Source organism: Euleptes europaea, chromosome 2, assembly GCF_029931775.1.
Source record: "Euleptes europaea isolate rEulEur1 chromosome 2, rEulEur1.hap1, whole genome shotgun sequence".
Taxonomy (NCBI): Eukaryota; Metazoa; Chordata; class Lepidosauria; order Squamata; family Sphaerodactylidae; genus Euleptes; species Euleptes europaea.
Window position 1 is genome coordinate 94498382 of NC_079313.1, and position 27261 is coordinate 94525642.

Here is a 27261-nt window from a genome sequence, read left to right on the forward strand (position 1 = left end):
CTTTGTGGATGAAGAAGGAGATATCCAGAACCTAAACTATATCAATGTTTCAATGCCTTTAAGCTCTATCAGAGGCTTGTCTGCCCACTTATAACTTATGAATAACTGACTGAAGAAGCTCCACTTCGCGAAACGGCCACGGATCTAGAGGGGTCGTCTCGTCTTGTTTCGTTCTCCATTTGTTCTGTTCCTTATTTTGTTCCTTCCCTACCGGACAGCGGCAGCCTACCATTCGGGACACAAGGGACTTATTATTTTGAATTCCTTACCACCTTCTCATTTGGCTTTATTTGGACTTGCTTCAAGGGTGACGTAACCCGTTCTTCAGAATGCAACGTGTCCGGACTTGGGTGATATCATAACCTTACGGGGGAATTCTCATTTTGGTCTTTTAGTTACATTTATAGTTGTTTATAAGCTTTCTTTATTATGCGATATATGAATCAGTCAGTAAATTTGACAACATTTTTATGAGCCTCGTGCTGTTGTTTATATATTGACAATACCCATATTCAGCATAGGTATAAGGTTTAATCAGTACCTGGAAGTTGGCAACCCTACCACCTCTTGAAATGCCCCCGGTTATCTTGTTCCTTGGGGAGAGGAGATTAACTCAGGCTCATGATTTGGGGGGAGTATTTTAGGTTCTCCCAGAAGTGGGAGGCAGATATATCTATTTGTTGGATGTGCTTTATATTCATTTTTAACAAACTAATTGTAAATCAGATTCTCAACCATATAGCAAATGCTGGAGATGGATCATCATCCATCCAGGATCATTATCCAGGGTCATGTGGTATAACTCGAAGAACTGAACTGAGAGCCCCTTATGACACTAATAGTGCAGAGTCTAGATCAGAATAGGATCTAGCTAGGGTTGGCAACTGCCAGGTAGTAGCAGGAGATTTCCTGCTAATTCAACTGATCTCCAGTCAACAGAGATCAGATCACCAGGAGAAAAACGGCCGCTTTGGCAATTGAACTCTATGGCATTGAAGTCCCTCCCCTCCCCAAACCCCGCCCTCTTCAGGCTCTGCCCTCAAAATCTCCCGCTGGTTGCGAAGAGGGGCCTGGCAACCCTAGATCTAGCAGACACTGGTGCCATAGGCACTTCTGTTGAGGTATCAGTTTTGATTAATTGCAAGATACTACTTCAATGTCCACATAATGTCATTGCCCGTGGCTATTTGGTATGTGTAGAGGAAGCCATGCCCAGAGAAGGGCAAAGCCTGTCTCACCTACAAGGATATGTGTAGGCTAGGAAGCAGTGCAAGTAAAGATCTGGTTGAATGGGAGACCACAGTGTGCACTCCTAATGGTCATTAGAAGGGTATAAGTGCTTATGATTATGTGTGCAGTTCTGGGCAAGCTTTTACAAAGTCTTCCGCAGTCATTTCCTCCATTTGACTTTCTGATTATATCTTAGTAGTATCTTTAACGGCAGTTGTAAGGCCTTAGGAACTAGGTAACTGGCTTGCTTTTAATCAGGAAGGATGATCCAGATGCAAGCAGTATTTATTGCTGTTATTCACTGAAATGCTGCTCGTGTGTCTACTTTTATCTTGCTCATGCTGTGGCCTGAGATCTGTTTATTTGTTAGTCCTTAATGTGAAAATTTTACTATCAAACAAAATATGTGGCAACTATTTCTCCCCTCCCTTGGCTATCTAAATTAAATCTTGTTCCTTGCTTTTTCTCCCCATACCTTGCCACAAGTCTGGAGCCCTCAGACAATTCTGATTATGAATGCAGCTCCTAAAGTCGAGCAGGTCCCTTTGCACAACCTGAAAAATAAGATCATGGTACTTAGAGAAAGAAAAAGATCAGCAAAATGGGAGCCTCATATTAATGTCGGGAAAACGTTCCACTTATTTCAAAAATTATTACATACTGTACCTTATGTAAGTAATATCATGGCTCAGTAATTAAAGGCAGGATGATTTATGAAGTTTTGGTGTCGGGAGAAGTTGCTCCTAGGCCTCACAGTACCAAATGAAACTGGAATAGCTTGTTCCACTGAGGTGTCGTTTTTTTTTTTGGATAGCTATAATTTCCTGTGCCCTGATCTGGATGGCCCAGGCTAGCCTGATCTCGTCAGATCTCAGAAGCTAAGCAGGGTCGGCCCTGGTTGGTATTTGGATGGGAGACCACCAAGGAATACCAGGGTTGCTGTGCAGAGGAAGGCACTGGCAAACCACTTCTGTTAGTCTCTTGCCATGAAAACCCCATAAGTCGGCTGCGACTTGACGGCACTTTACACACACACACACACACAATTTCCTGTAAAAGTCCTAAGCAGTTGATTACCACTTTCCCCAAAGCAACCTTTAAGGATTCTCTTTGTTTTTGTTTTGTTTCCTGACCCATTATATGGTGAAAAGACCACTTAATTGAGAGGAAAAACGGGGAAATAAGCAGTAAAATGTAGAATTGGTTTTCAGAGTGACTGTCTTGTTTAGAAATGTGTCTGTTGTGTTTTAAGGCACAGAGGTCTTTAGAAATACGGGGCAGCAAGACTTGAAACTTTCATAGGCAAACACAAAATGGAGAGGCTGGAGGCACACACTTTTCCTGGTCCTATGTACAAAGACTGCTTTCTAGTTCTTAATTCCAGGTTGCCCTGTGCCTGACAGTCCAATAGAAGAACTGGGATGTGCTATCTTGCCATTAGGGGCTTCTAAAATATTGGTTAGGATAAAGGAACAGCTCCACCATCAACACTATAGTATCTTCAGGTTTTTTTTAAAAAAATGCATTCCCAGGATTTTATGTTAGACTTCATGCTTGGCCCAAACCACCAGGTTCATTTATATGCCTGCTTTTCTTGCCATCTCTCCCTCTCTCACATACACATAAAGAATGGAATAAATAAAAATATTCTGTACATGTTTTGATACTACCTACTGCACATTTCCAGAATTCTTTTCCCATAGATGAAAATGGGATGCTCCTACAGTCCTGGCAATTAAGACTGGAACAGTGCTGCCTATAAACAAGTTCAGGTCTTTACATTACAGACTAGTCCCTCAACATGCACAATCACTTTCTTTTTTTCTTGCTACAGTGCAACTGTTCATGATATCAAAATACTTTTGACATTCATATTTAATGCTCAATGTACTTTCATTACTAGATTCTTCTCAGCAATACTAATGGTATCTTGATTTCTCTCTCACACACACACACGCACACAGTTTCACACTTGATTTTCCTGAATTTCATTTAATTCTTTATGTGCCCTGCTTGTTTGTTTTTTAATCAAGGCCATTTCAGATATTTAATATAATATTCAAAGAATTTTTGTGTCTCTACATTCTCAGATCTGACAAACAGATATACCATTGCCAAAAAAGCTGCATCACATCTCTTAAGATAGGTCCTCCAAGAACTGTGCATTAAGTGACTGGAAACTGCTACCCCAAAACTGATTTTTATCTACCTGGTAGTAATTTTAGCCATTGCATATTGCACTGATTTGCATACTTACGAATATTACACATGAATGTGCCAAACTCACTAACTGTCGGTTGATTTGCCAACAGGTCGTGTTTTCCGTTGGACAATGGCTCCACTCCACCTTCCCTCTCTTCGAAGTTCAGCAGTGTCTGCTGTCAGCTTCTAAAGGGAACAAATGAGAAGAACAAGCTGTTTGGAGAATCAAAGCAGGCATGGGGTAATGATGTTAGATTTGTTGTGGGAAGGAATTCAAGGTTAATGGAACAAGAGAAAAATGGAGTTGGGGAGAATGGATTCAGGGATAGTGAAAGCGTGACAGATGAGGGGGAGGAGGCTGAGGTGGAAAAAGGAAATGGGAATGGATAAATGTTTGTGTTAATATTCATTTTAGAAATATTACATAGGGCTTATAGGATGATTAAAGAGGGATAGGGTAGGAAATATGATAGAACCCCATGCGTAGAGGAAAGTGTTTTTTTTCCAAATGCTTTAACCACCCTAGACATAGAAAATATTTATCTAACTAAAAATATTTTATATAATCAGAATCCTCGAAGTCCACAGTCTAGTTTAATTATCACAGCATGGGAGCTGGATTGGCACAAAGTATGCAAAGTATTACATCCATGCTGGTGATTGCTTAAGATCCAAACTTACCCTAAAATTATTTTCAAAAATGTTTAGTTAATTGGTTGATATTCCAGTTGGTTTAACATTATTCCTGTTTCTTAACAACAGGCCTTTGAGGAGCAAGGTTTGAGACAGATTAGTCAGTTCATGGAAAACAAGTAAATGAGTGGCAGTTAAAAACATGGTCCATGAGGGAATGTAACTCTGCTCTACAGACTCTTCAAAGCTTTGGTTAATAAGAAAAAAAGAGAGAATTTGGGATTAGCCACTAAACAGCTTTGCTTTTTGCCAGCTTGCTCTGAAGCATTCTATAGAGGCCACTATCAAAGATCGGCTCCAGATGGAATCTTACTTTGACCCAATCTGGCAGTTCTTAATTGTCTCCTGATTCTGGAAGCTGATCACTCACTATCTTTTTAAAACCATTTAACAATTGTTTTTCATTATAATTTGATGAAACCCATTGCCCAAGTAACTACATAACCCCAACTCTCTCTCCTGATGAGAAGACACCTCTGTCATTTTGAGAAGCACTTAAAGCTGTGAATTGTTATCCACCATTTATTGGGGGGGGGCGTTATGTGTAATTAAAAATGTGCTTTGTAAATTTCCTCCCTACTGTCAGTAGAAGACAAAGTTGTGCCACAGGCAATTACTTAGGATAAAGCAACCCTACCAGATTGCAAACATCAGAATACCAGTGTGAGCCCTTTCTGTGCTTAATAATTTGATTGTGTACATAATGTCTGATGAAGTTGCACTATTCATGATCTTATACAGAAGTGGCAGAAAAGGCTATACCTTTTCCTATGTATCTGTGTTTCCTATGTGTTTCCTATGTATTCTGTGCTGTACATTCTGGCCCAAAGCTCACACTAGGATACTTTACTGACATGTTAGAGGCTGAAGAGAAGAGAGGGGGCAGCTGGACGTGTGGGTTTTTAAATTATTATTATTATTAATTTACACATCATTTACAAACAAGCAGATAAACAATTGTTCATTCTATAATTTCTCTTCCAAATGATTTACAATACCCTTCCATATTGTATCAATCCAAGAAGAGTCTTTATTTGTTTTAGAAAGTCAACAACTTCACATTCAAATAAATAGTTTTAACTTTATCCACACACTCTTTATGTTGGAGTTTTCTTTGCCTTCCATACTTTAGCTAATTCCAGTCTAGCAGCCAAAATAATACATAACATTGGAGTTTAAAATTTCTTAGGTAAAGGTTCAACATAGTTTACTAAAAAGAGTTCCAGAGAAGACACAACTGTATACTCAACTGTATACCCCTTGATATCATAATAGCAACCAACCTCCAATAACTTTGTGCACTTGGGCAGCTCCACCACATATGCATATAGTCCCTGTTTAATTCACCACAGTACCAGCAATTGCTGGGAACATCCTTATAAATTGTCAAATGCCTAACTGGGGGGAAAGGCCACTGGTGTAACATCTTAATTGCATTTTCTTGCAGACTAAGGCTTGCAGAAAAGCATAGACCTATGGGAATAAACAATCTCTATATGCCCTAGGGCTTTCTGCCATTTTCTTATATAGGACTGGCCAAAAACTCATGCACAAGTACATAAAAAATCGTAGAAATCGGAAAGTATTTGTTTTCAGAGGTAATGAACAGCTAAAAAAAAAAATCCATTCCAAACTCTCGTTTATGGAGTAATTAAAACTTTTTATTTGAAGGAACTGAAATACTAGAATACCTCCATTTACTGTGCTCAGATACTGTTAGATACTGTATTATTTTTCCTATTTTTGGACAAGTCACATTATTTGGCTAATCTAGTCTATTCCCAGCAGTTGCAATCTAGTTATCTCCAACCAACCCTGGGAACCAATTCTCTTCTTGTGCAATCCTAAGGGTGGTGGTGGTTAAGAAGCACCTAGGGACGGTGCAGCCATGCCACCTCCTGAGCCATTTACTGGCCCAAAAAAGGAAGGCAAGAAGGTAATTTTAACAAAATCCCATGAAATTCCTCCATAGGGTTTCACAGGGCTACGCCTGCATCTTTGCAGGCATAACTAGGCACTGGCTAAAGGGGGCATTCCCAGACTGAAAGGGCTTTGGGAACTCACTAAAGCCAGCTCTGCCCCTGGAAACGCCCCCTTTGATGCTGGCACAAGCCCTTGCACTGGGAAAATGCTGCCAGCAAGGCTGCGCTGGTGCCCTCAGCTCACACTGCCACGCTGTTCTCCAGAGCCAGCATTAGTGGCCCCGTGTTGACGTTAGTGCCAGTTTAGCTGCTGCAAGTGGCACTAATGCTAGTGCTGGGGTCACGCTACGAAGGAGGTGATCCAATGCAGTCTATTAAGGGAAGTTGCCTTAGGCAATGTTGGAACGATCCTACGTCTTTTACTACAAATGCTAGACGGCGCAAGGCAGCAAAAAAACCCAAAACAACAACAACAATGGGAGGACGGAGAAGAGCAGCAAAACGGCTTCCTGGAAATGAGGGAACAGGAAGCAGGGGGAGGAGTCGTGACGCGAGGGAACAAGGGAACATGGGAAAGGTGGCTGAAGGAGTTTCCGAGACGTGAGCATGATCGCACTCCCAGCGAAACATCATCAAAGCACTGGAAAGATAAACCTCGCATCATAAGGGTTTGGGGAATAGACATATTAAAAAAGATTCAGAAATGGTTTCAACACAAAATGGGGGGGAAAGTGCGTTCAAGATGTAATACAACGTAGTGAGATGCTTTAAAAACACGTTGCAACACTCGGTGCAGTAAACCCCAAACTCAGGCTGCACTCTGTAATATTCTGTGATATTGTAGGTAGATGTGGTGATCACTTTTCATGCTTGTACCACTCTGTCTGCCCAAGGCTGAAAAAACAAAAGACAGTTTCGCTGATCTTATCAAATTGCTCTATAGTTTAGTTTGGGGGTTGGGGTGTAACTTCTTATTTTAGTTGTATTCGTTTGTGTCCTTTAAAGGAGTATATTTTTTCTGTAATTTCAGCTAATGTGCTCTGTTGAACAGGATTTCATGCATTTATCTCTGACTTCAGTTAAAAATTCTATTGTATAGAACCTGGGACAGGATAAACAGTAAGCTCCATGGAATTGATATTCCAGATGTCCCTATAAAATAGTGGAAATCAAAGAACATCTGTCAGCCTTAGTAGGATGTAAATTTCTATTATCCTTCAGCTCTGAAATATCTATTTCTACCTGTAGATTATGTTTTCTTTCCTCACTCTGGATTAGAGGCTTCTATGCTATGATCATTTTAGAAAAAATTAGCAATTCAGACTTCTTTCTGACATTTTAGGAGTCACTAGGGGGAGAGGGGGGATTTAAATGATTTTGAAACAAAAGCACAAAGGAAGCTAATGACAGCAAAAACTGATTCTAGATAGCTGCATCAAGGCAAATATTGAAATTCAGTTAACATGGATTAGTTACCCCTGAATTACCCTTTCAGGCTCAATATCAGGGTATTGAAGACAGGTAAATGGATAGATGATGCATGGTATGCTATCATCTTTTCAGAACAGTTCCAAACATTCAGAGAATGCATGTAGACACTTCCCTATAGATGTGGTCAAGGTCTCTGAGTGGATGGTCATTCCAGTGAGCTAATAGTATGGGCACTGAAACTGAGGGTCTTGATTGATTCATGAACATATTTTTGCCCCCTGCATACCTTCTTTTAACAATCTTTGTATCCCTTAACAAGATATGCAAAAATTTATGAGGGAGTAGTTCAGAGAAGACAACACACTTCTGAATGCACATCCATATTCAACAACCTGCCTCAAAAAGTCATGTATCATGACTACTCACAATTAGATCTGGTTTAAAAAGGTAAAAGTCCCCTGTGCAAGCACCCATGGGGTGACATTACATCCCGACGTTTATTAGGCAGACTTTGTTTATGGGGTGGTTTGCCAGTGTCTTCCCTCAGTCATCTTCCCTTTATCCCCAGCAAGCTGGGTTCTCATTTTACCGACCTTGAAAGGATGAAGGTTGAGTCAAGCTTGAGCCGGCTTCCTGAAACCAACTTCCCTTGGGATCAAACTCAAATCGTGAGCAGAGCTTGGACTGCAGTGCTGCAGTGTACCACTCTGCGCTATGGAGCTCCTAGATCTGGTTTAGGTGAAAGTTTTGTTATCCAGGCATGCAGGCAATGTATCTGGCATGACAAGGGATGTAGCATGGACCTAATTGCCCTTTTCCTCACCAAGCAGCTGCCTGATAGGATCCCACTGGCTGCAAAGAGGCATGAAAAATGTTGGGGGAAATGAAAAGTATGTAGAGATTTTCCTTAAATATTTTAATGTCTCCCGAACTAACAATGTTCATAGAGATAACAGAAACTTATCAACAGTTGGCTGATCAATTAGGGGCAACTACAAAGGCATCATCAGGTCGGATTAATTTGTGTTTGGTGTAGCACTATAGAGAACTAAAAGAATGGATTTCTCCTGAACTGTCTCTCCTCTCCTCCCCCCCTTATGCATGCCACTGTTTCTATTAGCAGCCTTATGAGGATCGGAAAATGCCTCTCTTTTGTGTATTTCCATGTAGGTTCTCTTCCTGTGTGAACTATCTATCTAGCCATCCATATTTTTTCCTGCTTCTGTATGGTGGATTATGTATGAAGTAACAATGCTTCTGCAATTTGATGTGAAAGCCATCTAGTGGTTTCTTTCTGAATAAAAAATGGTCCAGTCAAATATATTCCATATTACTCAGCGGCTGATATATTTTCCTACAAAGCAACCCATTTATTACCAGCTAAATTCAGTTTTCTCTACCCCATTGTTCAGCTAGGTCCAGGTCTTACATTTTCATGTCAGATTCATTGTACACATAAATATGGAAGTCATCTGTTAGAAATAGACCTCTGTAACTGAGGACTGATATATTCACATGTGATGTATTTATTTGCTTTCTGTTGTACAGCAAAATGAGTGATCACACACAGAGCTTAGATTCCACTCTGCAGATCTAATATAATTAGCTACTACTACTACAGCAAGGCTACAGCCATAATTTCTGGAGTTGTCTAGGTAGTGTAAACGATATTTAATGTTGTTACTCTTGGCACGTAAAAGAAAACCAGTAGCTTTGTGACTTGATAACTGTTTAAAGTCAGAAATCTTCCTTCATGTTAATGGCAGTCATTGAAGGTTCTTGAGCTGCTCATTTATTAAGGATAGAAAGAACAGTTGGGTTTCCATATTGTCTCCAGCTATGTCTTTATTTTGGCTGCAAAGCACTTGAGATGTGAAAGTACTTCCTTAATGAAGATCTTTTAGGGTTGTGCATATCGATATACCCGAACCAAAAAGGAACCCAAAATTAGCCGTTTCAGCAATATTTAGGTTTTGGGTCGAACCAATACCAAAACCTGGGAATCTGCCTGAAGCCAAATAGGCAATTCCTGAAAAAGCTGAATAGATATTATAGATAGATATTCGGCTTTTCGAGTTTCGGCTATTCACCTTTGCTCAGATGCACAGCTCTGTGCTTTCTCCCATTTTTCTATCTTTGACTGGTTTTGTTAGGGCCCCAACCTTTTGAGGTAGGGGTTGTATAATTGGAGCCAGCTTGGACGGACCCAACTAGTCTGGGTCATTTTAAAAGATGGAGCTCACCCAGTCCTGTCCGGAGGGATATACACTGCAACTAAAAAATGCCTGCTTCTCCAGCTACTGACCACCAGGCTTCTGAAGAAGACTGCTCACGCACATGGACGAGCAGCCTTCTTTACAAGAGCTGCCTTGGTCATGACTTTGGATGGCTCTGATATCCCCCCCCCAAAAAAACCTGCTGTCAAACTGAAGGTTGCCCCAAGTAGAAGCTTTGTTTAACCCCACTGTGACCATTGCTTGAAATCAGATTTTTGATGAGCATAATAAAGGACTGGTCACAGGATGTCATTTGCCACCAAAATAAATGTTTTCTGTGCCTTATTTTTCTTGCATTTAAGCCGTTTCCCTCAGTTTGGAAGCTAATTTTCAGGGACACCATGCTATGCGGCCCAGATAGGAAGGGAGCCCCCAGACTTTGAGGCACCAGCCTGCCAATCAGCTCTTTCCGCCAGTCCTTGGCAATGCTGATCTTCTGAACCTGAAAACCGATGGACAGCTCGGCTCACAAATGCCTGGAGGATGGGGGTGACCCATTTATTGGCCGATAAAATTGGACCTCCTGTCCCAAAGTTCACCAAACTTCGGTGTCCGTCTACGGAGAGTCCCTTGCAGCTATGCTGCAAATTTGGGAACTCTACCTCCAAAAATGCCCCCCAGGAGCATTGAAAAACCCCATAGACTATAATGGACCCGAATTTTTTCAGTAAACCTGAAAATAAAGCCAAAATACCTCTTTACCAGTATTGGTATTCGGCTTATTCCAAGTTTACCAAAAAAAAAACAAAAAAAACTGGCCCAATAAACCCAAACTTGAAATTTATCAATTATTATTTTTTTGCACAACCCTAGGATCTTTTAATTTCCTACTTGGTCCTACTGGCACTATAGAGTGGGTGTGGGTTAGCACTTGTAGGTTAGCACTCATGCAGCCAGCATGGTGTAGTGCTTAAAAGCAGTGGCCTCTAATCTGGAGAACCGGGTTTAATTCCTCGCTCTTCCACATGAAGCCTGCTTGGTGACCTTGGGCCAGTCACAGTTTTCTCTGAACTCTCACTGCCCTTCCTACCTCTCAAGGTGTCTGTTGTGGGGAGAGGAGGGGATTGTGGTTGTAAGCCACTTTGATATCCCTTAAGGTAGAATAAAGTGGGGTATAAAAACCAACTCTTCTTCTTCAACCTCCAACCTAGTTCTAGTTCAACATTCTTCAGTTTTGTCCTCAGATAATTAGTCTACCCACCCTTCACTGCAAAATCTCTCAAATTCTCTTTTCCTTTTGGGGTGTTTTCCCTGCCCTTTTATCCCTGCCAGATTGTAACCAACTAGGCACATGAATCATGTAGGCACCAACTAGGCACATGAATCATGGAGGTGCTTTATATAGTTGGGGAAAGGGGGATAATGAACCTGGCAAGTGGGTCTGAATAATGGCCAGATTTCTAGAATGGTTAGAGAACTACTGATCTGAAAGAACACGTTGCTGAATCAGATACCTATGTCACCTCTACCTCCAAAATTTGGAAAGATATATTATGTCTGCAACTGGTGGGAATGAATTCTGCTTGCAACATGTTTCAGAGCTAAAGCTATTCATTACATTCCTTTGAAGGTCCAGTCTTTAGAAGTAACAATGTTCCCCCAGTTACAGTGTGTGCATCAAAATCCCGTTTCATTTTTAACAATATGTTCGCCTCTCCAGAGATCTTTCAAAATTTATTCTACTTCTTCTCAAGGTCTTTTACAGAAGTGAGTAATCTTATTCCCTGTCACCTCTTAATTTGAATGGTGACCTCTTACCTTTGCTTAGCTGTTGCATCACTTTCAGTCGATTTGCTATGACTGGCCCTTTCCCCCCAGTTAATTACACTAAGATGAATTGACCAGCAAGAGACAAACATTAAAAAAAGAAACCTGTAAGAAATCTCAGGGTGCCAACCAACCACTACATCTCCTTTCTAAAGCAGTGTAAAAATCACAATGTGGCAGCCAAGGCTCTTAACAATAAGCAGTGTGGCCTCCACGCACTCATCTTCTTGATCTTAAAGGCATTCAAGACTGCAAAGTGCTATGAATGATCTCTTGGTGGAGGAATGTTGCTCTGTATAACACATATTTAATGCAAAAAGTCCCAGGTTCAATCCCTGGCATCCTCAGCTGTAAGGATCTTTGGTAGAAGGGGCTGGGGAAAGACATTTACTTGCACGGCCTCTGCCAGTCAGAGCAAACAATAGATGGACCAGAGCTCCCAACTAGTATATGGCGGTTTCATCTTAGCATAGGACAGAGGGAATGGGAACATCATCTTGCTCAGGGCAGCTGGTGGCCTCTGTGGGCGGGACAGTGTCTGCAGGGATCCAGTCGCCACTCTGCTGCAAAGTTTAGGAAGTCAAGAAAATGTTGAAACTATCAAACAGAGTAGGGTGGAACTGGAGAAATAGCAGCCAGCCTCCTTGCTTAAGAAAGGGATCATATTTCTCACACCTAAGTGTAAAGACAGTTACAAGCTATTGACTGCAGAGCCACCAGAGGACACTTTCACAGCAGCCTTCCAGCTCACTTTGCTTCTGACCCTCACCCCCTGCTCAAATGTCTGCTCTTTGGATGTACAAAAGAGGAGCAAAAAGGACAAAGTCAGCACAAAGGATTTCTGGCCGATGAATGCCATCCCTCTGAATAGGCTGGAAAATGCTAACACTATCAGCTTCCTGTGAGCTTCCAGAACTTCTGCAAATGTTTACAGGGCCTGAGGAGGGAGGGAAGGAGCAAGGGGAATTTCTGGAGAAAAGCAATTTCCATTTTTACCATTTGGTTTTACCACTGACTTCTTTTTGCCCCCAAGGCAGATCCTTTTCATAGTCTTAAAACATAGTGAGTCCACTGCTGGAAGTCTATATAATGCCTGCCTTTAAGCATAAGAAACTTAGATAAATAAAAGGAAGGGAGTAGAACTTTGGGTTCACTGAGGGTAGCAAGGAGTTTTAAAAGGAGTGTTGATGCCCAGGGCTTTGAGATGGCATGGGGGGAGAGTGGAGAGCAGCAGTCACTTCAAACCCAAAATATTGGATGTTCTGTCAGGCTAAAAGAAGGACTCAGTGAGCCAGTCAGTCATTCTTTATTCCACAAGCCCAGAGTCATGGTAGTGCTTAAAAATAGATACATAAAAAGCATCCATTATAACTAACATACAAATAAAATGAAGGGAATATAAAATATTTAAAAACCAAACAGTATCCTACATGAATTTACACAATATCTTCCTTTTTTGTGGCGGCATGAGCAAAGTGACCTATAAATCTTTCCCTTCCCTTCCCAAAGCAATATTTTTCCCCTTCAAAGTGTAATAATTTTTAATTTGCTGTAAAATAAATATTACACATTTCCCCCTGGTGTCTTGCTAAGAAAGGCACGCCAAAAAATACTATGACAGGGTTCAGTCTGACCAGGACTACACATTTATAGCCTAAATTCTAACCTGATTTTCTTTGTTTCCTCCTTGCAGTCTCACAGTTTGCACAAGATCAATGGTTTTCAGTGGGCCTCAGCTCAAACAGAAGTTTTAATGGAAGAGGAAGTGTGCTGCATGACATGCAAGGAACTCGTCCATAGGATCCAAGTCTATATCAACACCAGATAGCCGCAAAATTAACTTTAGTTTCTATCAATAACTGACTTACAGTATCTGACAAAGTGAGCTTTGACTCTCAAAAGCTCCTACCCTGAAAATCATGTGGGTCTCTACAGTGCTACTGGAATCAAATCTAGCTGTTGTACTGCAGCCCAACATGGCTACCCTCTGAAACTGACATATAGTTTAATCCTAAAAACACATTCCTGGGACTAAGCTTTATAGAACAGATGTGAGTATGATTCTGAATAGCGTTGTTTAGGATCGCTCTCATACTATTGACCAAGCCAGCATGGCTGAAGTTGAATGAAGAACATTAATTGATGTTCTGTGCCATTAGGGTTGCCAACCTCCAAGTGGTGGCTGGAGATCTCCTGCTATTCCAACTGATGTCCAGCCGATAGAGATCAGTTCACCTGGAGAAAATGGTCACTTTGGCAATTGGACTCTATGGCATTGAAGCCCCTCCCCTCCACAAACCCCTCCCTTCTCAGGCTCCAGTCCAAAAACCTCCCACCAGGGGTGTAGAGGGACCTGGCAACCCTATGTACCATTAAAAACAGTTTCTAATATCTCAGCCTTCTCCATTAGCCAAATTAGGAATCATTTGAGTTGTCAATACCTGGATCACTGAAATTATCCAATAATGCACATGTTGTAAAATGATTTAAGAGGTATTAAACTTGAAAATATCATTAACTTAATATATTAAAAATATTCAGCCGACAACAACCTAAGCAGGGTATAATACCACAGAGTCCATGACATCATCTCACCAGGAATGCCTCTCTGGCTTTTGCCCAAACTCTATGGTTTAACCATATAGAGTTTGAGGCAAATGCTAGAGTGGCACCTGACATGATGATGTCACTTCTGGGTCATCCTAGAAGTGATGTCATGGTAAGAATGCGACACTGATCCCTCCCAACATTTCCCAAGCTGGGCAGTGGTGGGCAGAGCCAGTGTGGGGAAGGAGGTCTTCTAACATATACATATGCAAAGAGGACTAATACATACACAAACACAGAAGCCAACCAAGCGAGAGAATTCCACTGTTTTACTCCCTATCTGTCATTTTCTTTCTCCCCTCCCCCCCCCCACCCTCGCTCAGCAGTCATGGGGCAAAGCAGAAGGAAGCCAAGCATTTTTTCTCAACAGCAGGGCAGGAAATAAAGTGGAGAAGTGCTTCATTTGTTTATACCGCACCTGGTTGGTTGGTGGAGGGAGATCCCAAGTTAAGAATTTTTTTTCTCTCTGCCCAAGTATCTTTTTCTCTCTCTCAGTCTCTAGCAGCCAGGCTGTCAAGCAAGGCAAGTACTTTTCTGCCTTATTCCCTACCCTCGCTATAGGGAGAAGCGCCAAGCCCTCTTTTAGTGCCGCTGCCATGAGGAGAGAGAGAGAAAAAATGCTGGGCAGGGAGTAAAACACTAATTGGGGTCACCACAGCTCTGTACTCTGGCTTCTAGCTTCCACCCACTACACAGCTGATTTGGGCATCACTGGGTCTTTCCTCTTCCACTGCATAACTGGTTGGGGTGCCACTACCTCTTGCCCTAATTCCTTCCTCCCCCCTCCACACAGTTAGCCTCTCTTCTCCACCTACTGCATAGCTGATGAGGGCACCCCCATTGCTTTAGGCTCTCTCCCGGAGCATGAGAAGTGGGCATCAGGGTCCTCACAGACCCATCACTAGTCCCACACATTGGGAAATACTGCTATAAAGTATGAACCCCATACCCGGAAAGCTAATAGTTGCTTGGTTCATCTTACAACTTAACTAGTTTATTAAATGATTGATCAATATCATCATTTATCATCCTGATTAAGGGCAAGCTACCTCTCCTGGCTACCTTCATTTTGGAAAATACCACCCTGAAAATGTATTAGCAGTAGGGTTGGTAACCTCCAGGTACTAGATGGAGATATCTTGCTATTACAACTGATCTCCAGCCGATAGAGATCAGTTCATCTGGAGAAAATGGCCGCTTTGGCAATTGGACTCTATGGCATTGAAGTCCCTCCCCTCCCCAAACTTGCCCTCCTCAGGCTCCGCCCCAAAAACCTCCCACCGGTGGCAAAGAGGGACCTGGCAACCCTAATTACCAGCTTTGTTTAGCCTCACTATGCACATTAAATGTGCTGAGAGGTGCCCAACTTCATTGTTCTCCCTCAACAGGCTTTACAGAGTAACCCACCCTATTCCAGCCAACCTCATTATAACCTAGCCAGTCTACAGACCAGGCCTATTTATCCCCATCCCTCAAAAGGCAGCATGAAGCAGGTAAAAAAAGATCCCTCCAAAGGCCAATAATGGAGAAAGTGACCAGGCTAATCCCATGCAGACTCTAGAGAGGGTGGGCTCGCAGCAACACACAATAAAATGCAGGGAGAAGGCTGAGCACACATTTAAGCTCTCCCACAGACAACCTCCCATAGACATGGCTATTAATGGCCAAGCCAATCAGTGTCTCATGCCTCATTTGATTCTAGAAAGGTCCAGGACAACAACATCCTTGACTTTAATAGCTAGAGTTGCCAACCTCCAGGTACCAGCTGGAGATCTCCTGCTATTACAACTGATCTCCAGCCGATAGAGATCAGTTCACCTGGAGAAAATGGCTGCTTTGGCAATTGGACTCTATGGCATTGAAGTCCCTCCCCTCCCTCCTCACGCTCCACTCCAAAAACCTCATGCCGGTAGCAAAGAGGGACCTGGCAACCGTATTAATAGCCATGCATAATCTTAAAAAATGGTTTGCTATTTCTCTAAGTCCATGTTACTGACATTATTTCATATATGCAGGTTTTCACACAGCCATCGGAGTTGTACTTCCTCCTTCCCGTGTCATTTAATTACCTGGCTCAATGATCCACTACTCTTTGAAAATCTATTTCACATACTGTGGAGATGCAAAAGTGTTTTTCAAGGAAGAAGGAAATAAAATACCATCAAAGCTAGTGACCAGCAACTAAGCTGTCTGATAGCTACCTGAGCCAGATGGTAGCAAGGTGAGAAGATCCAAGGTTCAGCTCATGTTTGCCGTGAAGTTTGCGTGATCCCGAATACAAAGTAAGGAACTGAGTTGCAGAATGTCCAACATTTGTGTCCATCTATGCTTACAAATATTGGCAGTGTTTTGTCTGTTTTTTGAAACCCTATGGAAGTTGTAAATTTTATCCCACCTTGCACATCTTTTAAAAGCTCACTTAAAAATTAAAAATCAGTTGCACAGCAAGAACCACCCACACAACAACAAAAAAGTACATTTTTAAAAGCAAGTACCTGATGGGGGACACAAATCTGCCATGTGATCAAGTCACAAAGAAACTGAAGTTCAGCAGCTGCTCAGGTCAGATGGTGGTAAGACAAGCTGAGGTGAGGTTCACTTCTGTCAAAAATGGTATGCTTGCCCGGTGAACTTGTTTGGTTAACTTTGGTGCAAAGTTAATGGCATCTTTGCATTATAAAAGTTTTCCTGGATTATCTTGTTGTTTTTGGTTTTGTGACATGCACATGCTATATCTGTGTTTGCAAATGCGTGTGAATCTAGAATGTTAAAATAACATTTTTTTTGAGAGAAGGAACAGTAATTCTGTAAAGGACACCCCTCCCCCAAACATCTATGGATGCATATGATCAGCTGTTTAAAAACAATACTGTTTTGCCTTGAAATAAGTGCTCGTGTAAGAAAATTTTCTAATTAAATAAATTACCACTGCATGAAAATTACCAAAAATGTCCACATTAGACAAACCTGGTCCTGTTATTTCTGGCGGCCAACCAAATTTAACAAACTAGACAGGCTGAGCCCCCTCTTCACCCCCGAGTTTCAACTGTTTGTCCTCTGACAATAAAGTTGCCAGCAAGCAGCATTGGGGTTTTTCTCATATGTACCGCATGCCTGAGAAGAGTTACCTTCACCAATCACAAAGCTCTTTAGCTGTTTTTCAAATTCTTTCTTTAAAGAGGTCTTTAATGCCTCTATTGAGGAGCCTGGTGTACTGCGGAGATACCACCGTTTATATTCTGTTATTGCTTGATTGTTCCTTATCTCTTATATTGTGTTGGTGGCCTTGTATTCCAAATTCAGATTGTTAATTCCTTGAGGCGAAGGGCTGTTTCCCCCCACCCCCAGTGTGTTTTAAGTGTGTTGAGTAAGTTAAACATCTTTTTAGAGGTGATTCCGAAGTAGGTCCTTGTTTATGATCGATGTTCCTAATAATAGTAGCAATAATCTCTATCACTAATAATGATAATAGTCCATATAGCAGATTGCTATAATTGCAGTTTAAGATAAATTCCAGTCATTGCAACATTCAGCTGCCTTAAATACTGCTGTATGGGTTGTTCTAGCAGGAATGTTTGGGAAGAAAAAACAACAGTTACACACAGTCTTTAAACCTGCTGGTACATGTTACTTTATCTTTTAAATCTTTTTTTCGGGGGGTATATATGTATAATATCTTGTGTTTATTTTGTGTATGTTAAATAATTGAGTGAGCAAATAAGAACAAGTGCAATTAAGAAATTAAAAATGTAAAGGATTGTAATATTCATATTTTCTTATAAATGTTTTAAAGCAGGGAGGGGATCTATTTACTTATAAAGCAAATTATGTTCAGTTTGTCTGGAAAGTTAATTTGACTTTCTACTGCTTTTCTTCGCTGCTAACTGGAGAAGACTTTCATGTAGGGTTGTTAGCTCCAGGCTGGGAAATACCTGGAGATTTTTTTTGTTGGGTGGGGGGAGCCTGAGGAGAGTGGAGTTTGGGGAGGCGAGGGACTTCAATGAGGTATAATGCCCTAGAGTCCACTTTTCAAAGTAGCCATTTTCTTCAGGTGAACTAATCTCTGTCATCTGGAGATCAGCTGTAATAGCGGGAGATCTCCAGCTACTACCTGGAGATTAGTAACCCCCTACTTTCATGGCATACAGAATATCTGGGGCCAGTGCAGGAAAATGATAATCTAAAATGAAAGGAATGTAGTAATCTGGTTTGTTATGGTAGAAAATCAGGTTCTCCTGCTGAGCCACGAGAGAACCAGTGATGGGTTAAGGTCTAACTGTGGGATACCAAGCCTTCTAACTTACTGTAACCACACGATTTAGGGAGTGGATCTCCCAAAGACCTGGTAGAGTCAGAGGAAAAGGAACTATTAGACAAGATTTCCCTGGATGTGGGGGTGTATGATATATGGTGGTCCAAACTTTATTTTGGGGTGCAGAAGGCACACAACTGTTCCAGTTCCTTATTCAAATCTTCTTTGCAATACAGGTTTCTGGGGGGGGGGGTTACCCAAAAAGAAGCCAGTGGTGCCACAACCAGTGTTTGAACTGGGCACCACTGTATGTCTTCTTGCAGGGGACATTCTTTGGAGTGTGGGGATGTATGACGTGGGGTGGTCCAAATATTTTTGGGGGGCGCAGCTGGGCCCCAGTGCCTGTATGTGTATTTGACCCGGGGCACCCCACTTGGGAGCAGCTAGCACAAGAACTGGCTAGCACAAGAACTGGACTTTGGATCAGGACCCAGCATGCACCTCCTTGGAGGGCACAGTCCCCTGAATGTGGGGGTGTATGATATGTGGTGGTCCAAACTTTATTTTAAGGTACAGATCTTTTAAATTGTTTTCAATATCATTCAGGAACTAGGAAATATGAATAAGGACCTGGGAACTGGGAACCAACTTCAGCCTCCTTGGTCACAGGCTTAAATGACTTTAAAAGTAGAGAGAAATTCCTGGAAATTAGGTTTATTAACTGTAATTAGCTATGATAGCTTAATACAAACACTATGCAGTATATTGTCGAAGGCTTTCACGGTCAGAGTTCATTGGTTCTTGTAGGTTATCCGGGCTGTGTAACCGTGGTCTTGGAATTTTCTTTCCTGATGTTTCGCCAGCAACTGTGGCAGGCATCTTCAGAGTAGTAACACTGAAGGACAGTGTCAGTTGCTGGCGAAACGTCAGGAAAGAAAATTCCAAGACCACGGTTACACAGCCCGGATAACCTACAAGAACTATGCAGTATGTTACTAAATACAGTCAAAGCTTTGTTATCTGGCACTTCATTATCCAGAACACTCAGTCAACCAGCATCACCCAGGGGACAAGCTCCTTCCCTCAGCCACCATACCCCTGTGTCTTTGGACATGGTTGCCCCTCTCTCCTGCCTCTCTGTCTGACCAGCTTGATGACTGTGGTGGCTATTGGTGGGCTTCTGACATCTGGCATTGCCAGCTGCTATCATCAGCTGCCCCCTTCCCCCTCATGCTGCCTTGAGTTGTTAGGAGCCAGCTCTTCCTGAGGGCTCCCAGGCAGCTTAACTGCTTGTCTTCTGTTTCACAGCACAGCTCCTACAGAGGGCAAAGGGAAAGGGTTCTGCCAGGTCTTGGGGTTGTCGCCATGGCATTCCCAATGAAGTGGGGCTTGGTCACTTTGGATTCTTCTGGGGCAGGGCAAAGCAATAAGGTTGATCAAATAAGCCTATTAACTGGCAACCCCATCCCCCGTTAGTCCTGGATAACAAAGCTCTTACTATATCTATTAATAGAGAGCAACTGCAGGGGTGGGCTTTTGCTTCTATGGCCTGCTTGTGGCCTTCCTTGTAGCTAGGGTTGCCAATTCTGGGTTGAGAAACAGACAGAGGGAAAGAGTTGCCAGGTCCCTCTTCACCACATGTGGGAAATTTTTGGGGCAGAGCCTGAGGAGGGTGGAGCTTGGAGAGAGCAGGGACTTCAATGTCATAGAGTCCAATTGTCAAAGGCGGCCATTTTCTCCAGGTGAATTGATCTCTATCGGCTGGAGATCAGTTGTAGTAGCAGGAAATCTCCAGCTAATACCTGGAGGTTATACAAAACCAAAAAATCACCTGGTGCTGTAATGAGAGATTCCAAACAAGGAACAGCACACTCGAAATTCTTATAGCAAATGCAAAGTTTATAGAGACAAAACTAAACTTCTCTAAAGACATGCAATCTAAACAGACAGAGTGGTACTGAACAACAATTATATACGATATGTACAACAGGCTAATAAAGCCAAAAATAGCCCCACAAAATATACTAAATCGAAAGAGTTTTTAAGCGGACTTGGAAACGGGCTTAAACAAACTTCCGGGTACGTTGATTTTCTTCCGTCTCACTGGTAGTGTTAGAATCAGTCAGAGTCCCTTAAAAAGGTAACTTCGAAGGGACTCTGACTGATTCTAACACTACCAGTGAGACGGAAGAAAATCAACGTACCCGGAAGGTTGTTTAAGCCCGTTTCCAAGTCCGCTTAAAAACTCTTTCGATTTAGTATATTTTGTGGGACTATTTTTGGCTTTATTAGCCTGTTGTACATATCGTATATAATTGTTGTTCAGTACCACTCTGTCTGTTTAGATTGCATGTCTTTAGAGAAGTTAGTTACCGGTAGGTGTTTCAGTATAGCTTTGTCTCTATAAACTTTGCTATAAGAATTTCGAGTGTGCTGTTCCTTGTTTGGAGTACCTGGAGGTTGGCTACCCTACTTGTGGCAGATATTTGCTAATGAAATGGCGGCATGATTTGGGGGAGGGAGGGGAAAATTCTGTGATTGCCATTAAAGCATGTTGCATAGTGGGGATAGTTCAGAGGGCAGGAGATAAGGGGTCACCCATGCTGAAGCTTGGAGATATCAACAACAGATTCCCTGGCTTGCTGTGCAGTGGAGCACAGGCTCAGGCTGCAGAAGAAACCATTCCAATAAGTAAAAAGAGCTCAGTAAAGCTAGGTGCAAGCAGGGTCTGTCATAATGAAGAGAGACGGGTTCTGTTCAGAGTTGACTTAAAAGGACAACTCTGAAATCTTTTGTCCCTGTAACAGAAGTGAATAGTAGGTCTCTTGGGTTCATACACAAGCAATCAAGTCTGTTATTCTGAACAAAAAAAACCCCTTCTGTGTACTCCTGTCAACATTTCAAATGTTCAGAAGAATCAATGCTATCCCCCCAAACTGAACTATCCAGGGAAGAAAAACAAATCCCTTGAAAGTGGTGATAAACTGTATTAGCAATAGCAAGGAAGGTAACATCATTCATTGGCTTTATTGGCATCCCAGAGCAGAAATCATTGCATGTGTTTGCAAAGAATAAACACGAGAAAGGGAATCACAAATGAAATGCCACATTTTCCAGAGTGATTCTGTAAATTATGAGAATTGATACTATGTGACAAGAGGAGATGAAATTAGCTAGCTTAATTTCTGAAGCAATAAAGACAGTTGCAGACAATGCGGCACCTACATTAAATATCTCTACTGATCTTAGGCGGTATGGTGGTCTAGTTGCTAGGTGACTGCGTTCTAAAAGGGACATTGCTCCCACCTTTAAAGATCTCTTAGGCAGATAGAAGTTCCTCAGGTGCAGTATCGCTCATTAATAGTGATGCAAGAAACTGCAGATTCATAGGTTGAGACATTATTGGAGGACAAATCAGTTTAGGATAAAGGGCTACATTCTTGTATTTGGGTGTGTGTGTGTGTGTTAAAATATTGTATTGGCTTTGAATCTAAGCATGAGTAGAATAGCAATTTGTTTCAGGTAGCCGGCTCAAGGTTGACTCAGCCTTCCATCCTTCTGAGGTTGGTAAAATGAGTACCCAGCTTGCTGGGGGTAAAGGGAAGATGACTGGGGAAGGCACTGGCAAGCCATCCTGTAAACAAAAGTCTGCCTAGGAAACATCGGGATGTGACATCACCCCATGGGTCAGGAATGGAAGGTGGACTCTATGGCATTATACCCAATTGAAGTCCCTCCCCTCCCCAAACCCTGCTGTCCTCAGGCTCCACCCCCAAAATCTCCCTGTATTTCCCAACCCGGAGCTGGCAACCCTATCCACTGGGCTTCCTCCACCAATGGAGGAAGGGGAGGTGCAGGGCACTTTGAACACATGAACACATGAAGCTGCCTTATACTGACTCAGAGCCTTGGTCCATCAAAGTCAGTATTGTCTACTCAGACCGGCAGCGGCTCTCCAGGTTCTCAGGCCAAGGTCTTTTACATCACCTACTTGCCTAGTCCCTTTAACTGGAGATGCTGGGGATTGAACCTGGGACCTTCTGCAGAGGCTCTACCACTGAGCCACAGCCCCACTTTCATTCAGTTCCCTATCCCCAATTCCTATGCTGCACAGAATTTTGTCCCTGAAGCTCCCCTGACTTCCAATGCTAGAGTTTTGAGGGTCGCATGAGGGTGTGAAAAAGATCCACTTCTGTGCTTATTGTTGATCACACATTTTGCACAATACCAACCATTGTTTTCATGGTGCTTTTAAATTGCTCTGAGCTGCTTGGATGGAGGCTGTTTGTATGGAACTGTGTAGCAAAAATGAAACCAGTGAATTTGCCTGGGGAGACTTTGCCATCTAGGCTGACCTTTTCTATCAGCACAATCCTGCCCCTGGACTGCTGATGCCTTTTAAAAGAGCTGCAATGTGGATACTTTGTTAGTTAATAGTTAGCTATTTGATTCATCAAAGCAGGATTTTATATTTGTTTGATGATAGGGTTTCATATTTGTTAGCTGCCTTGGGTGTTCTTTTGAACAGGAAGGCAGGATATAAACAAACAAACAAATAAATACATAATAAAAGAATGATGGTGGGAACATTCTCCCAGATTGTATAGGTTTTTGTTAGGATGTGTGTGAGACCTGGCAATCCGTGGTATCCTTTTCATAGAATGCTATTGTGACTAATAGAGATTTGTTAACATGGTAGTACTGCACAGAGATGTCACCTGTGAAATCCTGACTTCAGAGTTTCCACATTCAGAAATTGTTTTCAGTTGCCAAGTTTAGGGATGCTATGGGTGCCTGGACTCATTGCCAAGCGTATTCCCCTCTCTAATATAGTATGTTCAAATTCTGCCTCTGTTTGTTTGCTAGAAGAGCTGTGATATCAGCAAAGCTTTGAGGTAAAGTTACATCCGTTTTGAAGGGTAGTTTAATAATTCATAGCAGTGTAGTTGTCACAAAACTACACAGCTATGCATTATTGAACCAGACTGGAACATGCCAAAATCAGGCAGCATAACTATGGGTCAAAATAGGTGTTAGGAGTTCTGTGTTTGGAGTTTCTTTCTTTCTTTCTTTCTTTCTTTCTTTCTTTCTTTCTTTCTTTCTTTCTTTCTTTCTTTCTTTCTTTCTTTCTTTCTTTCTTTCTTTCTTTCTTTCCAGCAATCAGGGGTGAGGTTTTAACCCGTTCCCCCCGTGTTATGTTCCTAACTGAAATTGCCTCACAGAGCTGGCATTTGTTCTGTTGGACTGAAGATACAGACAACGTACAGACTATGTTTGTGACAGTGGGGCAAACACAGGGTTGCCAGCCTCCAGGTAATAGCTGCAGATCTCCTGCTATTACAACTGATCTCCAGCCAATAGAGATCAGTCCACCTGGAGAAAATGGCCACCTTGGCAATTGGACTCTATGGCATTGAAGTCCCTCTCCTCCCCAAACACTGCCCTTCTCAGGCTCCGCCCCAAAAACCTCCTGCCGGTGGTGAAGAGGGACCTGGCAACCCTAGTCAAACAGCAACTCTGTGAGATAATATCAGGTTGGGGAAACAATGTAGAGGAAAGGGGACTATGGCATTGGAGAGAGTGCAATCCCAGTCTGAGCCTCTGCACAACTGCTAATTACCAGGGCGGAAATGTAGGGGTGTGTTTTCTGGAATTCCTGAGCCACACACACACACACACACACACACACACACACAATCACTGTTTTGGGTTGTTAATGTGTTTTTCCGAAATGATTACACAAATCCAGGATGCTTAGGCATTACGAAAAACATCTCTCCCCCGGAAAATCCATGTAGTTTTTCGTGTTCGGGTGCTTACCGGCAGCATCAGCAGTCATCTTATTTTTCTTTGGTTCTCTGAATTTCCCAGCCAGTGGCATTTCGCCCTTCCAGTCAGATCCAAGTGGGTGTCACCCGGCCTGGGAAAGGTGGATCCCAGCCAGTGCAAACAAGGTGTTGGACCTGGCACAGCTATGAGTCTAGCTGGCTCCTTCTTCTTCCCTTCCCTTTTTCCCCACCCAGTTCTCAGCCCTGCAAGGAGGATGGCTGGGGGCACCTTGAATTGGATCCCTTGGTCCAATTGGCTTGAAACTTGGGTGGTGTCTTTAATGGACAGGCAGCACTAGTTCCCATGCAATATCAGTATCATTTGGTTGAAAAACATCCACTTTACCCCCTCTCCATTTCCCCCACAAGGAATAGTGACACCCAAATAATTCTGGAATCCTGGAGAAACCAGAACCTGAATCCCAAAACACTACTGGGAGACCTCAATACCATTGAATACCAGTATTTATACCCTTTCTTTGATCCAAATCCAAAAACATCTAGTGATCTAGTTCCTATACAGAATATATAAAAAGATCTGTGATTCCAAGAGAGGTTCTGTGGGTTTTTTCTAGCTGCAGTGAACTGCAGAAAGAACTTCAGCCTACAAAACGTAGCCTACAAAATACAGAGAAAAGATGGTCTGAACATCGAAAAAGCTTCCCAATAGTCCTGTCACCAAACAGTTTGATCCTCATTCATGTTTTACATCTGTATCCCACACTAGACCAATTCTATAATCACATAGTAACACTTCCCTTTGTTTCAAACAGTGATTTTAGATCCCATTAGCATTTATCACATCAGCAGGATTGTCCTCCTGTGTTCCCAGAGGTGGTTACTGTGCCAGAGAGACTTAATAAGCTCTCTTGTTGGTTAATAAGTTGCTTGAGGCAAATGCAAGCCATCTACAGCTTCTAACCTAGATACCAGCAATGGTACAGCTTCATACAGGGGGGGCAGGGGGTCCTCAACATGCCTTGAAAAATCACATTCACTGTCTTTTACGCTTTGAAGCTTTGCTTTCCCAGAGTGGTGCAGAAATATAATCGGGCCTATTCCCATGTGAGTATCCCCTGTGGCAATGGAGACATTGCTATTTATATTGCAGTAATTTAAAAAAAAAACTCCTCATATCGTGAATAGGGTCTGTGTAGGCAGCCCATTCAACCCCCTTCCTCCATTTGTCCCAGCTACACTGAAGTTCAGAGGCAAAATGAGTGGGAATTTAGGGCATGTTCGTTTCATTGTGAGGTAGAGCTCTTACTAAAATCTGGGTTTATTCCTGTTGGACTGCATCTCCAAACAAACGTTTACAGCTGTTCCAAAAGAGGCACTCTGCAGGAGCCTAGAGGCCATTTTGGAGCAGATGCAGGCTAATAAGCTGAAGCATAATCCTGACAACACAAAAGTGACATTAACCTCCAGACAGACCTTGGAAAATCACCATTTTTCCTAGTACCTGATAAATCTAGATACTTGGTCTCACCTGCAGCTTATTTTTATCATCTTGAGTCTATTAATTATAGGAAGGCCTTTACCCTTGCCGGATGCCAGGCCCTACCATCAGCTGTCTTAGAAGGGAAATATAAGAAGATCCCTAGATCAGAGAGTTTATGTCCGTGTGGAACAGGGGACATTGAAACCATCGAACATGCACTGATATGTTGCCTATTCTACCACGAAGTTAGATCAAAGCTTATTTCCCCCCTACTTGGTAAATTCCCTGATGAGTCAGTTGAGCTTTTGGCAAAGAGGCTCCTGTTAGGAGAAGACCCTCTGCTTATACGCCAACTGCCAAGTTCTGCTCTGTTGCTATTGAAATACCCAGAGCTTTATTAGAGAATGATAGAATATTTTAAAATTTTATCAATTTTAATGGGATAATTTTAACCAGGGGTTGCTTTTATTGACCTTACACCTTTATATGTACGGGCAGTCTGTGATTCTGCAGTGCAAAACTATTGTGTCTGAAAATTTTGATGTGTTGGCACGTGATTGGTCAGTCGACCATATTAATTAACTTGAACTTGACAACACAAAAGTGCTACTTGTGAGTGGAAGGTCTGACAATGGGTTTCACCCATTCTAGATGCAGTTGCACATCCCCTGCCCCCAAGCCCCTGGAGCTTTTTAATTTTTAAAAAGTGTCATTACATCACTATACTGTTATAAGAATAAATGAAACAGGTTCTGTGAATTCCAAGCTTTTAAAAAAGAAAGTCTCTATCCTGCTCCATTAAGGAGATACATATGCTTTTCTCTTTTTATCTCCTCAGAGGAAGGTGCTAGATACTTAGCTTAAAAAAAAAAAGATAGCTGGGCATACATAGAACCTGTTCTACTTACTGTTATAATGATGTATGAAATTGCAGATTTAAAAAAAAAATATATAAAAAAGCCTCCAGGTAGTGTGGAGGGGGAGAAATGGTTGCCATAGGGGCAGGGGAAATAGAAAATGAATGCCATATGGGTGGGAAGATGTGAACTTCCACAGAGGTCATCCCAACATAAGTGCAATCTTTCCCCAAACTTCACAGCAAAGCAGGTTTGAGAAAGATTGGAGAAAAGCCTGTGGAAACCCTTGGAGGTGCATGTGGGTAGGTTTGCCAGGTCCCTCTTTGCCACCGGTGGGAGGTTTTTGGGGCGGAGCCTGAGGAGAGTGGGATTTGGGGAGGGGAGGGACTTCAATGCCATAGAGTCCAATGGCCAAAGCGGCCATTTCCCCCAGGTGAACTGATCTCTATCAGCTGGAGATCAGTTGGAATAGCGGGAGATCTCCAGCTAGTACCTGAAGGTTACAACCAACAACAGCACGAGGGCTCATGAATAAACGCTTCTACAAGAAATAATTCCAGAATTTTTTTGTAATGATATTAACAACAAAAGGCACAATATCACAACTACAATTCCCTCCTGGGAATAATTCACAGTCCAAGGGAAAAGTCTGAAGTCCAATTTTCAAAGGATTCCAAAAGTGTAAACGAAATAAGGTTACATCACCAAATGTCCAAATAAAAAGTAGTTGGTAGAATTGTTCCAAACAAGGAAAA